General features: G+C 45.2%; 1 pseudogene; it reads right to left on the reverse strand.

Annotated features, from left to right (window-relative positions):
• Nucleotides 1–3,677: 3,677 nt before the first annotated feature.
• On the reverse strand, nt 3,678–12,624 carry LOC133241853 (pregnancy-associated glycoprotein 1-like; annotated as a pseudogene).
• Nucleotides 12,625–15,026: the final 2,402 nt, after the last annotated feature.

The raw sequence follows: 15,026 nt of genomic DNA on the forward strand, positions 1-15,026 counted from the left end.
GTCTGATTCTGATTTTATCAGCAGACCTGCCTTCTTGTAGCAGCAGGAAAGCCATACTGCAGGCTGTTTCTTCTGAGTTCCAGGAACAGTGGGGGAGCCCCAGCTGGAGTGACCCCAGGAGGCAGTCGTGCAGGTGTTGACTGACTCACTCCCAACTCAGAATCCCCAGAGCTCCCACTCCTCATTCAGACAACACAGACCTTTGGGTGACTGGATAACATGAAACTGCATTCACAGTGAGAAGTATTCTCTTCTCAGCCTTCTGGCAACTTAGATAAGGGTCTTGTTTCCTCATGGAACCCCTGGCTGAGGGAGGCTGAGGTCTGAGACTATCCTGGATGCAGGGGAATGTGTTCCCTCTTTGATGCTCCAAATAGTCCTCGGAGATTCAAAGGCCTTTAGAGAATTACAATCACCTATTTTTTTTTTTTAAGGGACTTTGTTTTATGAATCTGGTTGGAGAAAAAGGACAGAAACTCAGGACAAGGCTGAACATCTCTGGGTCCCAGCTGATTGTGAGTTGAGTTCCAGCCACCAGGCTTCAGAGTTAGGTGCTGATGTTATTTACAAGCCACTTTTGAGGAAGCAAAAGAGGAAAGAGTTTTCAGGCAAAGAGTAATGTGGTAGAGGCCGTGGGAATCACACAGGGGAAGATGAAACAGGAGTCGTTACTTGTTTCTTTGCTCTATCAGTTCCTTGGTGTTTCTACTCCTCAGAACAAGTACATAGAGATAGTCAGAGGCATTGGTGGTGCCCCTGGCACATGATGCTCCTGGTGATAACCAGTTTATGGGCACGTCCCTAAGTCCAGAGCATATTCAGCCTCATGATAGACCCAGGTTCTCCCTTCTTGGGAAGGCTGACATGCCTCATTGCTGCTAACTCACAGCTGAAGCATGGGATGAGGTCATGGTGGTTGACCTATAGGCTAAGTTCCAAGCATGGAATTAAGATTGGCAGTGGAAGAATAGCTATTCATTAAACTTAGTTACCTCGGTCCTTAGCAGGGGCTACTTCCCACATCTAGAGTCCCTTGGACTGCAAGGAGATCCAACCAGCCCATTCTGAAGGAGATCAGCCCTGGCTGTTCTTTGGAAGAATGATGCCAAAGCTGAAATTCCATTTCTTTGGCCACCTCATATGAAAAGTTGACTCATTGGAAAACATTCTGATGCTGGGAGGGATTTGGGTCAGGAGGAGAAGGGGACGACAGAGGATGAGATGGCTGGATGGCATCCCTGACTCGATGGACGTGGCTTGAGTCAACTCCGGGAGATGGTGATGGACAGGGAGGCCTGGCGTGCTGCGATTCATGGGGTCGCAGAGTCGGACACGACTGAGCGACTGATCTGAGCTGAACAACTAATATTAATATTAATACAATGCTATAAATCAACTATGCTTCTATATAAATTAAAAGCTGAATTTTTTTTTTTTAATGCTTACATGTAGAGACCCATGAAGTTCTTTCAACTTGCAGGATTTCAGATATGATGCTGGATATGGCAGAACAGGTGCAGAAATCTAGACATTTTCTGAGGTTATATTTTCCTGAGCTTTGGTGTCTTTTGCTTCTAGTGGCACCTTTGTTTTGTCTTTGGAGGATCTAATACAAGGGCTTGTAGACACCAGCTTGGTGTTAGCTGAAGGATGAGAGGGAGGCACTAGTGGGAGAGTGAAATCACAGCTCCCTAGCCTTGGGTTGGGACACGGTTGAGGAACAACCTACATCCCAAGTTCTCTGTGAAAACAGGCTGTAGCTTCCCTCTCCATGACTTGCATGAAATCAGACCCAGACTGGTTTCATCCTTTTTCATGTCCTGCTTCCTCTGAGACCTCACTGCTTTCTCTGGGAGAACTTTAAAAAAAAAAAAAAATTTGGCTGCACTAGGTCTTCATTGCTGCTCAGGACTTCTCTATTTGCAGCGAGCAGGGGCTACTCTGTAATTGCAGTGCACTGGCTTTTCAATCCCGTGCTTCTATTGATGTAGATCACAGGCTCTAGGGCACTCAGGCTCAGTTGTTGTGGCCCACCAGCTTAGTTGCCCTGGGGCATTTGCAATCTTACCAAACCAGGACTCAAACGCATATCTTAAGCCCTGCATCAAAAGGGACAACACTCTGGAAGGAATTTGAAATAAATCACTCTTATATGAAATTTGGCACCATGGCCTATTTATCAGGAGACTGATAGAGGATCATCCCTGCTTCAAGCAACCTCCTGAGATCAGGACTGATTGAGGTTCCCCTCCCAAGGGTTCCTGCAAGATCTTGAAGCTGTCCTGCCATGTGGCTTTGTTCTTGCTTCAGTTTCTGAATCCCACACTAGAGCACAGCTTCCAGAGGGCAGGGCTGTCACCTGACTCACTTGTAAGTATACATCAGTAGATATTGTCTCATTCAGACCCTAATGTCAAGACAAGGCTAACACAAAGATCAGTTATTCTATTATGAGTGTTAGGTTACAGGTTCAATGACTGTAATCAAACCCTAAATAACATTGTTTTAAATACAACACAATCTCAATTCTCTGTCATATAGTGCAGATCTCTCCACAGAGATGAGGGCCCACTTCTTTCTTGTTACATCTTCCATCTATGCTACTTACCTCTGGTCTAACATGGCTGCTCCAGCTCCTGTCATTATATCTGCATTCCAGCTAGTGGGACAGAAAATAATACTTCCATTTGGAAGTGACATATTACATCTACTCAAATTCTACTGGCCGAAGTATCTTCCATGGTCATGGCAAACCTGGGGGTGGTGGGCACACAGAAGGGCAGGGGAATGTGATCCTACTGAAGACCATTCATGATGAGTAATAAAGGCCACCACCCTTCATTCATGTCTCTGTAATTCATTCTTCTTTGGTTCTCCCCACACAGCTCTCAGTCTTATCACATCCTAGTAATAAGATCATCTGAGATGGGATGAAGAGAGTCTATTTCATTACCCCTTATAATTCCTGAATGAGGAGGTGGTGGAGTTGGTGGGTCCCCACAAACTCTTCCATGGCCTAGACCATCTCCCAGTCACTTTCCTTGGGGCAGCCTCTCCCCAGCTTCAGTCATGTAGTTCTGGAGGAAATTGATAATTATGTGTGCTGTTGGATCAGGGCCAAAGACCATGTAAAGCCAGTCATAAGACCCCATGTCCCTGCCAGGATGGCTGATCTAGGACTGTACATGTGATCTGAGAGGGGTCATTCAGAGAACACCCTTGAACTCTGATATCTGTAATCTTTCTTTACTAGCTGATGCCTTCAGTATTTAAAACCCTAGGGCAGGTAGCCTGGACTCCCTCACTAGGTGTAGAAGCCTTAAGGAAGAAAGTTGCCAGGCTAAGACCATCAAAGAAGAGCAAAGAGAAAGATTGAGGGTGATAGAGAATTGATGACTTCTGATTTCTTGGGTCCAGTCACTGAGATCTTTGTATTTCTCTGATTCTTGTGTCCTGGCTTCCCAGAATCATTTCAATGAGTCTCCCTTTTTCTTGAAGCCAGTTGGAGTAGGCCTCCTCTCAATTTTGATTCAGACTTGGTTCTAGATCCTTCACACCCAGACACAAACAGAGGTAACCATTTGTTTCAGCACTATTAAGAGTGAAATCCTTTATTCTTTACTGAGAATAGGGTGTGCAGACCACCAAATACAGTTCACCAGTATCCTGGGCAGCAGTGCCCAAAGTGTGAGTGAGTGTATGTTAGGAGTGTCCTTACTGATTCCTGAACCACTCCAAGCATTTACACTGCCTGTGCCAGGCCAATCCTGTCATTTCCTCAATCAAAGACTGAGAAATACAGCCTCAGGAAGATGTCACCCAGCATCCAGGTCTCTCTAGATGTCCTCACTGTGTTCTCTTCTAAGGTGGTATAGCAGTGGCCTGTAGAATCCTGGGGGAGTCAGAGACACACACCAGTCAGCATGAACCCTTACCAGTGACTCCCCCAATATCCAGACCCATCACAATTCCTTGTTTTATTTCCCTCTTTTGGTAAGTATCAGGGATTTTCTCATTAGCAGGGGATATGAGAGTTCATCCACAACCAAAAAGGGCCAAGAGATGAGGTTTCCATGAGGAAGGGTGTGGGCGAGGGGAGGACTGGGATTTGGAGAAACAGAGGAATGAAAAACAACAAAGTCCATATGTAGAGCATAAGGAAGTATATTAACTGTCCAGTCATAAACCACATGAAAAAGAATAAGAAAAAAAATATTTTTTTAATGTGTATAACTGAGTCACATTGTTGTGTGGCAGAACTGAACGCACCACTAAAGATTAGCCACAGTTCAATATAATTTTTTAGAAAAGAACAAGTTGTCCATAGTTCTCCTCTCTCCCTGTTTCTTTCCTTCTGGCTCCTGCTCCTTGTTTTCTCTGCAGAGAATGCTGGTTCTCGTCATGCATCTCCACAATCTGTACTTTATTAAAAAACTTTATTTTGTATTGGAGTATAGCTGATTAACAATATTCTGAGTTTCAGTTGGACAGTAAATGGACTTAACCGTATGTATCCGTGTACCCTGGATGTCCCGTGACATCCAAGCTGTTGTATAACTGAGTGGATTTCCCCGGGCTACACAGCAACTCATTGTTGGTTATCCATCTTAAGTAGAGCAGTGCCCACAACACGTCCCTGAAGACTTAACTCAGGAACTCTGAGAACCCTCCTTCAGCCCGCACTCACCCTCTTTGGCCACTCCAGGCTTGGTTGGGTAGTGTACTCTGGTTCGCCATTCCCACCGGTGAGTCCGTAGCCCTCATCACCCCGAGTAAGTCCCCAGTGCCCCAATGCAGAGCACCTTGGGATGTCATTTGCATGGAATCCAGTGCAGTTTTGCCTGGGATCAAGCAACCTTCCATATGGCTCAATGAGTTTCTGGTTTTAGAATTCCTGAAATTCTCTCTCTTCCTCAAAGCCTTCTTTGAGCCCATCAGCCTGCTCTGAACTCCCACAGGGAGCTGACATGAAGCCTCCACCCTGTGCTGGGGCTGAGCAGTCACTGTGCACCCTTTATTCACATTAGCATTCAACCTCCCCACAGAGGGATTGGGTACCCCAACTCACAAAGGAGGCACCTGGCCAGAGCAAGGGGAAGGTGCAGCCAAGACCTAGGCTAACCATGTAATTTATTATCCAAACCAGGAAAACTTTGAGAAGGGAAGGGAGACTGTTAACTTATGCTAGGATATCACACTGGGACTGTCCCCAGCCATTCTCATTGTAACATGGGCTGTTTCAGGGACTGCCATAGCTGAATTTCATGTTCATGCAACTAAGGGTTTGGATTGAATTGAAGCACTTTGAGACTGAGGATCTTAGTGTTCCCCTCTCCCTGACTCCCACCATGCCATATGGTGTGGCCTGTCCACATATTTCAGGAAGATCAGTGTTCCACACGGCCCTTTACTCTCAAGTAATTGGTTTTGTGGGAGGTACTGGCAAAGCTACAGGGCTCAGCAGCATCTGCAATTGTGTGACATGGCCTGCAGAGGGCGCCCTCCTCCCAGCAGCAGCCCAAGTGTTCCTGCAAGCTCCAGTTTGAGAACCAACCCTCAGTATTGTCCCCTCACCTTGAGAATGTAGGCTCGAGCTGGCACTCGGTAGTTGATACACAACGGTAGTTGATACCGTTGATGGTGAAGGTAATAGAGGGCAGGGTATTAACCACAGAACATGAAACGTAGTGCTGTTAGAGAGAGAGGGTGAGAGGTTGGCCCTGGTGATCTTTGTTGTGTGTAGAGACTGGGATTGACCCTGGGGCATGACCCTTCACCTTGAAACCCCGTGGCATGGCGTCAATGAGCTTCTGGATGTTATCAACCAGTGTTCTTGGGCCTTTGATCAGTGATACCCGGATGTCAACAACAGCCTCGCAGCCACCAGAACAAGCAATAACCTTTCTTTTCATGAAGATGCTGAGACAAAGGAAGAAAGCGGGCATCAAGGTCACTCTGAGTCTCCCCAGAGTTGTCCCCTTCCTGATTGTCTCCTAAACAGCCCTTCATCTCTCACCCTCTTTTCCTTTGCTCTAGACACAGCACATTTCTTGACATCCTCGAATGCACTACTTGAATAGACCAGGATCTTTTGTACCATGACACAAGCTGGTCTTCCTTCCTAGAAGACTCCACTCCTCTTTGACTAGCAAATTGCTTCTCATCTTCCAGATTCCTGCTTTATTGTATTGTTTTTGGGAAGTCTTTCCCTTGGTGGTTATCAGTTTCCTGTCTTAGTCACTCTCTGTAGACCCTTCCTCATGTCTGCTGCTGCTGCTAACTAACTTCATTTGTGTCCGACTCTGTGCGACCTCAGAGGGCAGCCCACCAGGCTCCACCGTCCCTGGGATTTTCCAGGCAAGAGTAGTGGGTTGCCATTGCCCTCTCCTCCTCATGTCTAGCATGTACAAAAGTCACAATTCACTATGTGGGCGAGTCACTTCATGTATATATGCCTTCTTAGATGTGAGGACGAGTTTTATTCTCCTTGCCTCCCTAAAGTGCCTGGAACACAGTGGATACCCAATGCTTGTCTGTTCAATGAGTGAATGAAAACTGAGAAACAATAAGAAACCTCCAGAGAGCTGTATCTGGTGGGGAACACATATTGGGTCGCACACAGAGTGAAGATGGATATTTGCAGGGGCAGCAGATTCTCATAGTAGGGGAAAGAGGGGTTCCTATGGGAGAGGGTGTCTGCCAGCACTGCTCCTACAACCAGCTCAGATCCTGAGGCCCTGGCCAGGAAATACATGACTAGCCCACAGAAACTCCAAAGGACAGGTCACCTTTTGTCTGAGGGTATCACACAGAATCCTATCAATTGTGCCTCTTTTCCTCAGGTCGGTCCTGGATCCCACCTTCCTGATTCTCTGTTATAGCCCTGGTCCCACTCTATGATCAAGAACGTGGGGTGTCTTTTTTATTATTTGCTTTCACGTCTTAAGACTGCAGCTAACCTCTCTCCACTGCTCAGTAGCTGCTCCCTAAGAAGACCAGTTTTCCCCATTTTCTCAGGACTGTCCCTGTTTTTAAAATGACATTTATCTGTACTGAGAACTTCCTATGTCCTAGGTAGCCCTGGACAGTTGGTCATCTTATTATAGCTCTTTTCAGGCTGGTGAAATTATCCCTGATCCTCTGTTCACCACACTGTAGAGTCCTATAACCATGCTCCCCACCTCAAAGGGCAGTTGGTGCAGCCCTCTCCTAGCTGCACAGACCTCTTTGGTGCCTTTTAGGACCCTGGTCAGAGCCTTTCTCAGAAGGCCTGGGGATTATCAACCCATGGGTTGTTTTTGTATCTATGTGCTTGTGTGTTTGTTTATATGTGTGTTTCTATGTGTCTCTGTGTGTGCTTGTGTGTCTCTGACTAGCTATGCATTTTTTTATGTGTCTCTGTGCACGTTTATAAGTGTCTGCTTGTGTGTTTCCATGTGTCTGTGTGTCTGTCTGTGACGTTGCAGGTGGTGTGCATGTCTGTGTGAGTGTGTGTCTGAGAATGAATTTGTGTGTGTCTGCCTGTGTCCACGTATAGTAGTGGGAGCATCACTTGGGCTGACCCTCAGAGGGAGAGGCTTACTGGTCCATGTGTACAATCCAGTCACCTGCTTGGATCAATGGTACCCAGTTGAGCTTTCCCTTCTAGTAGCAATTGTCCACCCCACCAAACATCACCCACTGCCCTCCCGCTTGTCTCTGTAGAGAGAAGTGATGGGGGGATCCTTGGAGGACAGTAACAACAGCACTGTCTGAGAGCTGTGCTTGTCCACCCATCAAGGCCTTAATAATGTCCCCATGTACAGGTGCAGAAATTGAGTCTAGGAGAGATTGAGATCCAGACTGAGCCCTGTTACAGGCTAATGAGTGGCACAAAGGCGGTTAGAAGCTGAGTCACCTGGCTGGGCTCCACCCACTATGTCTTCTGAAGATGCCCTGGACCACCTGTGACCTGAGTGCTCAGACAATCTCAGAGGAAAGGGTGCTGAAGCGTTTTGCTTTCCCCTTGACCATCTTGTCATTTTTCAGGAAAATCAAGGCCTGGGAGTCTAAGGGTGTGGGTTCAGGTCACCCAGAGTTGGCTTCACTGGCCTAAGACCTCTACTATCCAAAGGGCCCCACACTCAGAAGGGACCCCACTGTGCTCTCCCTGTCTTGAAATGCCTAATATTTCTTGAACAAGGGGTCCCACACTGTTGTGTCCCACACTTTTGTGTCCCACACTTTCATTTCTCACTGGCTCCTACAAATTGGGTTGGGTCGCTGGAAATGGGCTCCCAGTGATATGCTAATTAGGAAGGGAAGATATCTACCATCCTTCTCCTTCCTTCCTTATCAAATTTATAAGCAAATCGTAATGCCTTTGACTTCAACTTGTTTCCTGTTGCCTTCCATTAGCCTTCCTCCTCACTCAGCTCCCTAGACCAAGTTAGTGGTCTTAAGCCCAAGAGTTGGGTTGTGTTCCAATAAACTTTTATTTATAAAATCCAGCAGTGAAGCCAGGTAGTCTCTGGGTCCAAAATTATCCTTGGTTAGATTATATCTCAGGATACTTCTTTATCAAGTGTTCTATAATTTTCCTGCAACTGAAAGCATCTTATAGCTAATGTGGAGATAGGGAGTGTCCATCTCAGACTTACTTGCTCAAATAGCAGGCAAAAACCGGCTCAGAAATGGCACCTTGATTCTTCAGCTTGTCAAAGATGGGGATGGATCCAGTGAAGGATATGTTGGGGTAGTTCAAGCCCAAGATGCCATCAAAAGGTATACCCTCAAACCCATATTCCTCCATGCTTAGACCAAACAGCTGGTCAGTACTTACAAGGTCCCCAATCTGTGGGAGAGAAGAGTGTTCCCACTTACAGATACGTGAAGTGGGGCTAGGACTGGGCTGGGGTTCTGCTGCTAGATCCTCAAAGAAGAATTGAGGCTGGGCTGTGTCTTTGGTGGACCTCAGAAGGTTAGACCAAGCTGGGAGGGGAATTTGGGTTCCATTTGAGAGAGGCTGTGAATTTTAAAACATCTGCCCTTGTGAAAAACACCACCCGAGTGAGTCAAATTGGCCTTGTGGCTTCTGTCCAGGTCGGGCAACCAAGAGTCAGGCCAGGACCCATTGGTGCCACCTTGTGGATAAAACTATCGAGAGCAAGAGAGCCTTCTCTATGGCATGACCTAATGACAGGAATCGACTGCATTCTCTGTAAGGTACTGTGGATTCTGCATCTGTCCAGGAAGACAGAAGCCAAAAACACAATCTTGCTTGCAGGATTCTATGAAATTACTGCCTGGGAAATTCACTTTTGGGGATATGTGTATATTTATGTAAGTGTGTATGAGAGAGAGAGAGAGAGGGGAACTACTCAAGTATAAGGGGGGGAGGGAGGCCATAGGTTTATTAGACTCTCAAGGGTCCTCTAGGGTGAGAACTCATTTATCAGGCCCCTTGACTTCTTAGGTCCCCAGTTTTCCACTCTGGATACCTGAAGCACTTGACTGCCTCCAGGGTCCCCAGATCAGTTTTATCCTGTCCCCAAACACCCCACAGCAACTTCAGTCCTGAAAAGCCAGCCTAACTCCAACTTTTACCATATGTGTGCCCTCAGCAAGGCCCTTGCTGTCTGCACCTCAGTTTCCTCATATGTCTCATAAGCTAACCAGAGTAACTGTGGTGTGGGGTTGTTGCAGGATTAAAACAGTTATCAACTGAAAGTTCCTGGAATAGTCCATGAATATAAAAGTGGGTGCTTTTATCCTTTCTTCTTGTTCCCAGAAAAATGAACCTTGAACTTCTCATAGGCAGAGGAGCTGCAAGTCCACACCTCAAGCCACTGTCTGGGTTAGCTAATTTGTTTGCTCATGTGCCACCATGGCCATTGCCTCCCCAGAGACATGACCCTGTGGATAAGATGGCCAATATCTATGGGAGTTAGGCTAGGAAGGGTCCTGCCAGATGGTCCTGCATCTGTTTTGCAACCACTGGTCATGCCATAGCCAGTCCTGCCTCAGCATTTTTTACAGTGTTACCCGAACTGTGTCATGAACAACAACTCCTTTCATTCTCCCAGATCCATAGGCTATGCTGAAGGTCTTATTGGTAGATCAGAAGGTGGAAGACTGAAGATGTCTGAACCTAATGTGTGTAGCTGCAGACACAAGAGATGAGTGTCATCAGGTGCCAAGTGTGGAAACAGGGTGGCAGGGCAAGTGAAGGATGGTCCGTGTACGGGGTGTCAGTACTCACAACAGGCTGGACTGGTGCAAAAGATGGAGGGCACCCACAAGTCAGATGAACCTGTGTCAAAGATAACCTGGAATTGTTGAGGGGGTGTTCCAATGGTGATGTTACCCACGTAGAGCATCTACAGGGAAAAAGAGGGAGTGGGTTAGTGCAGAACTGGCTACCCTCTATTTCCACACAGATGCCTCCCTCTGGGTGTCACGTATCTCTTGAGATCACTTTCTAACCACCGTGAAGCTCACAGACTTTGGTCACAGAGGTATCTGCATTTGATATATTTTTCCTGTGCTACATTGTATGCAAGATACTGACTCTATAACAAGGCATTGAAGTGGTACCTCTGCATGGGAAGCCCAGAGGCAAAACCACTGGGCCTCCAGGACTACTGGACACCCAGGGAAATCCTGGTGCCTTCATTTGAGAAACTCTGTAGTCTCTTCAAACCCAGCCTAAGCACCCGCTTCTCCAGGAGGTCCTTTTGTTCAACCCCAGGCACTCCCTCTAAACTCAGGCCACATTTAATCAACACCACACAGGTGACCCTTTCATTTGACACGTATTTACTCTTTGCCTATCTCTCAGGCTGGCATGGGCATTCTTGAAGACATCTTGAAGACAAAATAAGCCCTTTTTCTAATCTTAAAACAGAAACCACAGTGATTCGTATGACCATACACGGAATACAGGTTCAGTAACTTTTTACTGCTGTGGTTCTTGCATCTGTGGAAACTGAATTCCTCTGCCTGGGGATTCACAATTGCTTTGCAGTTGGCTCTACCTTTTGATCAGTGATGGTTCACTCTTCATCTGTAACTGAGTGGCTCACTTTGTTCAGAAGGAACAATCACCCTCAAACTAATGACACATCTTTGACACAGAAATGGATATTTACCTGCCACCTGGTAATTGCCAGGCCCAGTCACAAAGACCAACAGTTAAGGATGAGAGTGACTTCTCCTCTGGTGGGGTCCCTGTTTTCCAATGTCTCTGCCTCCTGCAGGAACCCCAACCTCAACATCCCACCTGGCACCTCTAGATGAGCCCCAGTGCTAGGCTAGAGCACCAGGGGGCGCTGTGGAGCACCATCCTCCCAAAATACTCACATCCCTGATGTTTCTCAGCAGGTGAATAGTTAGATTTGAGCCATGAAAAGAAATCTGGGACAGTCTGTAAATATGCTCCTTCAGGAAGTTGTCCAGCATGTTTTTTCCACTGAGGTTTTTCTCATGGTCTTCACTCTCCTTAGAGGTATTCTTTCACCAAGCTTTTGACAAAGAAAACAAAGAAGATGCTACAACAAACTGTCAGTGTTAAGGTATAACTGTCATTGTAATGGCCCTGTGTATTTTCTAATCATTTTTATGAGGCAAATTATCATCAAAATTTTATGCATATACCATAGCAAAGGCATAGATTTGAATACAGGTTCTGTTCTGCAATCTTGGGTAAGCCATATGATCATGTGGTGTCTCAGTCTCCCCTTCGGTGAAATGGTGGAATGTAACAATAAAAACCCTCCAAATGAAATATCTTGGGGATAAGTTAAGTGATGGTTATAAGATACCTGATAAATAGGAAGTCTCAACAATGACAGCCATTAGCATTGCTGTTGCCATCCCACTCATTCCTTCTCATAGAATGTCAAGGAAGGAGGTGGAAGGGGGACTCTTATCCTCTTTTACAAGGGAGCAATTTGAAATGCAAGAGGTTTCTGAGTTGGCTGTGGTCACACTGCTTGTCAGATATAAAACAATGTATACAAAACAGTGTATTTTTGTCCAAGTTGAAAGAGAAGAGAGAGTTAAAGGAAGAATCCAAGATATAGGCAACAAATTAGGGAAATTTAGAAGCTTGAGAAGGAAGGAAGAGTCAAGTGAAAAATTAAAAGCAAACAACACAAAGAAAAATACACTCCCAGTGACTTCCAAAGAGATGGAGAGATAAATGACAGTGATACCGAGATGCAGACATAGGCATATACACACTGAAGTAGACAGGGGAAAAAGAGGATGTGTTGAATAAAATGTAGAAAGTGCTATTCCACAGGACCACATCAACATCTGCATAGACTGTGCATTGAACAGTTGCAAGGAGTTGCATTTTCAACAGGTCATGACATGACTGGACCCCAAGAGCTGTGCAATCCAAATTTACACCAAGACCTTGGGATCCACAGTTCCTCTAGCAAGTTACTTATCAATAAGAAACAGTTGAACTTTAAGACTCTTAGGGAAATATTCCATTCCCTTCTAAACCTGATGGCTGGAAGAATAATCAGATGAAAAGAAAAATCCGAGAAAGGAATATGATGAGACTTATAGTCCCCATACTTACTTGACTATGCACTCTGAGAAGGCCACCAGCCCAAGGACCAAAAGCCACTTCATGCTTCTTTCCTACATCCAAGTACTCAGGGAAGTTTGGGTTCTTAGCATGTAGTGGTGACCAGGAGCCCCTAGTTATATATGCTCTGACCTACCCGAGTTTTTGCCTTTAGGCCACTAAAAGATCTGAAAAAAACATAAAGATCTTGGTAAAATCTTTACCTTCATCAGTGTCCTTGGTGAGTGGCCTTTGAAGCTTCTCAGAATACAGAGAATTGAACTGTAATCTCTTCCTTGAGTTTTGGCTGGAAAATCAAACTGATCTGCATGGACATCTAAGAAGACAGAGAACCTTGCCTACTTGGAGAAAAAAAACTGCTAAGAACATTATGAAAATGGATACTAGGGGCCATGCTCGACACGTGTGGTTTCATGTCATCTTCCTAGCCACTTGATGAGATAGGCATTGCTGTCTTCGTGGAAGAGGAGATTGCTAGGAGGATAAATTGTCAAATGGCAAAGTGAAGACTTCAGGGACAGCCCAGGGGAATACAACTGGCTTTAGGTAGTGGGTCTAATGGCAGACATCAGGGCACCTGTGATGCCAGGCTGCATCAAAGATTTAGGGTAGACCAGTATTTCCATTACATGGTTTCAGTATTGGAAAAAATTTCATACCCATCCACAAGATATTTTATATCATCCAACAACTGTACAAGGAAGAACTGTGCTAGGTTCTGGGTTAAAGGCTTCAAAGTCAAAGTTGATCAAGACAAAAGTAGTCTATCTTAAGAGAGCTAGAAGTCTAGTTCTCTCTAACTCGTGGCCTCAGGATGCAGGAGATATGATACTAGGACTAGGTGGTCTTGTTGGAATCTGGGAAGCACAGGCCTTATCACTGGAAGCAGCCTTTCCTCTACTTCACCCATACTGTAAAGTACTCCAGTTGGCCATGTTTTTAAGAGAATCAGAAGTTTGGATATTTATGTACAATCTACTGATTTTAATGTTAGAAACTTTTTTTTTTCCAGTAAAAAAGAGGGAACGAAATCTCCACAGTGACGTGCTGGAATCAACCTTCAGTCTCTGCAGTTTTTTTGTTTCTGGCATAGAGTTGGGAGTGCAGTAGGGACAGAGAGGAATTTAATTCATGTTGGCTGATTTAAAAAGAATCTGACTGCATACTAAACATGCTGACTCATTGGAAAAGACCCTGATATTAGGAAAGATTGAATGCAAGAGGAGAAGCGGAAGACAGAGGATGAGATGGTTGGATAGCATTACCAAGTCGATGGACATGAGCTTGAGAAAGCTCTGGGAGTTGATAATGGATAGGGAAGCCTGGCATACTGCAGTCTATGGCGTTGCAAAGAGACAGACACAACTGAAGGACTGAAATGAACTGAACAAATTGAGAACAAAGACTAAGAAATCTAATTGCATCAAGTTGTTGACTAGCTACCTATAACAACACATTACTTAAGTGGCTTTAAAATTCAGACTTATGACTCTACATTCAGAGTGGAATAACTTCTAAAGGAAAAACAAAAATCTTGCCCATCAAAAAACAAAACCAAAAAAACCAAAAGAAAAAAGGAACGAAATCTGACACTGTATTCAACAACTTCAGTTCAGTTGCTCAGTCATGTTCAACTCTTTGTGAGCCCATGAACGGCAGCACGCAAAGCCTCCTTGTCAATCACCAACTCCTAGAGCCCACACATACTCATGTCCATTGAGTTGGTGATGCCATCCAACCATCTCATCCTTTGTCATTCCCTTCTCCTCCTGCCCTCAATCTTTCCCAACATCAGGGTCTTTTCAAATGAGTCAGCTCTTTGCATCAGGTGACCAAAGTATTAGAGTTTCAGCTTCAACATCAGTCCTTCCAGTGAACATTCAGGACTGATTTCCTTTAGAATGGATGGCTGGATCTCCTTGCAGTTCAGAAGATGCTCAAGACTCTTTTCCAACACCACAGTTCAAAGGCATCGATTTTTCAGGGCTCAGCTTTCTTTATAGTCCAACTCTCACATCTATACATGACCACTGGAAAAACCATAGCCTTGACTACATGGACTTTTGTTGACATAGTAATTTCTCTGCTTTTCAATATGCTGTCTACATTGGTCTCAACTTTCCTTCCAAGCTGTAAGCGTCTCTTATTTTCATGGCTGCAATCAACATCTGAAGTGATTTTGGAGCCCAGAAAAATGAAGTCAACCACTGTCTCCACTGTTTACCAGTCTGTTGGCCATAAAGTGATGGGACCAGATGCCATTATCTTAGTTTTCTAAATGTTGAGCTTTAAGCCAACCTTTAAATCTCCTCTTTCACCTTCATCAAGAGGTTCTTTATTCTTCTTCCCTTTCTGTAATAGGGTGGTGTCATCTGCATATCTGAGGCTATGGATATTTCTCCCAGCAATCTTGATTCCAGTCTGTGCTTCCTCCAGCTCAGCAATT

Source organism: Bos javanicus, chromosome 29, assembly GCF_032452875.1.
Source record: "Bos javanicus breed banteng chromosome 29, ARS-OSU_banteng_1.0, whole genome shotgun sequence".
Lineage (NCBI taxonomy): Eukaryota > Metazoa > Chordata > Mammalia > Artiodactyla > Bovidae > Bos > Bos javanicus.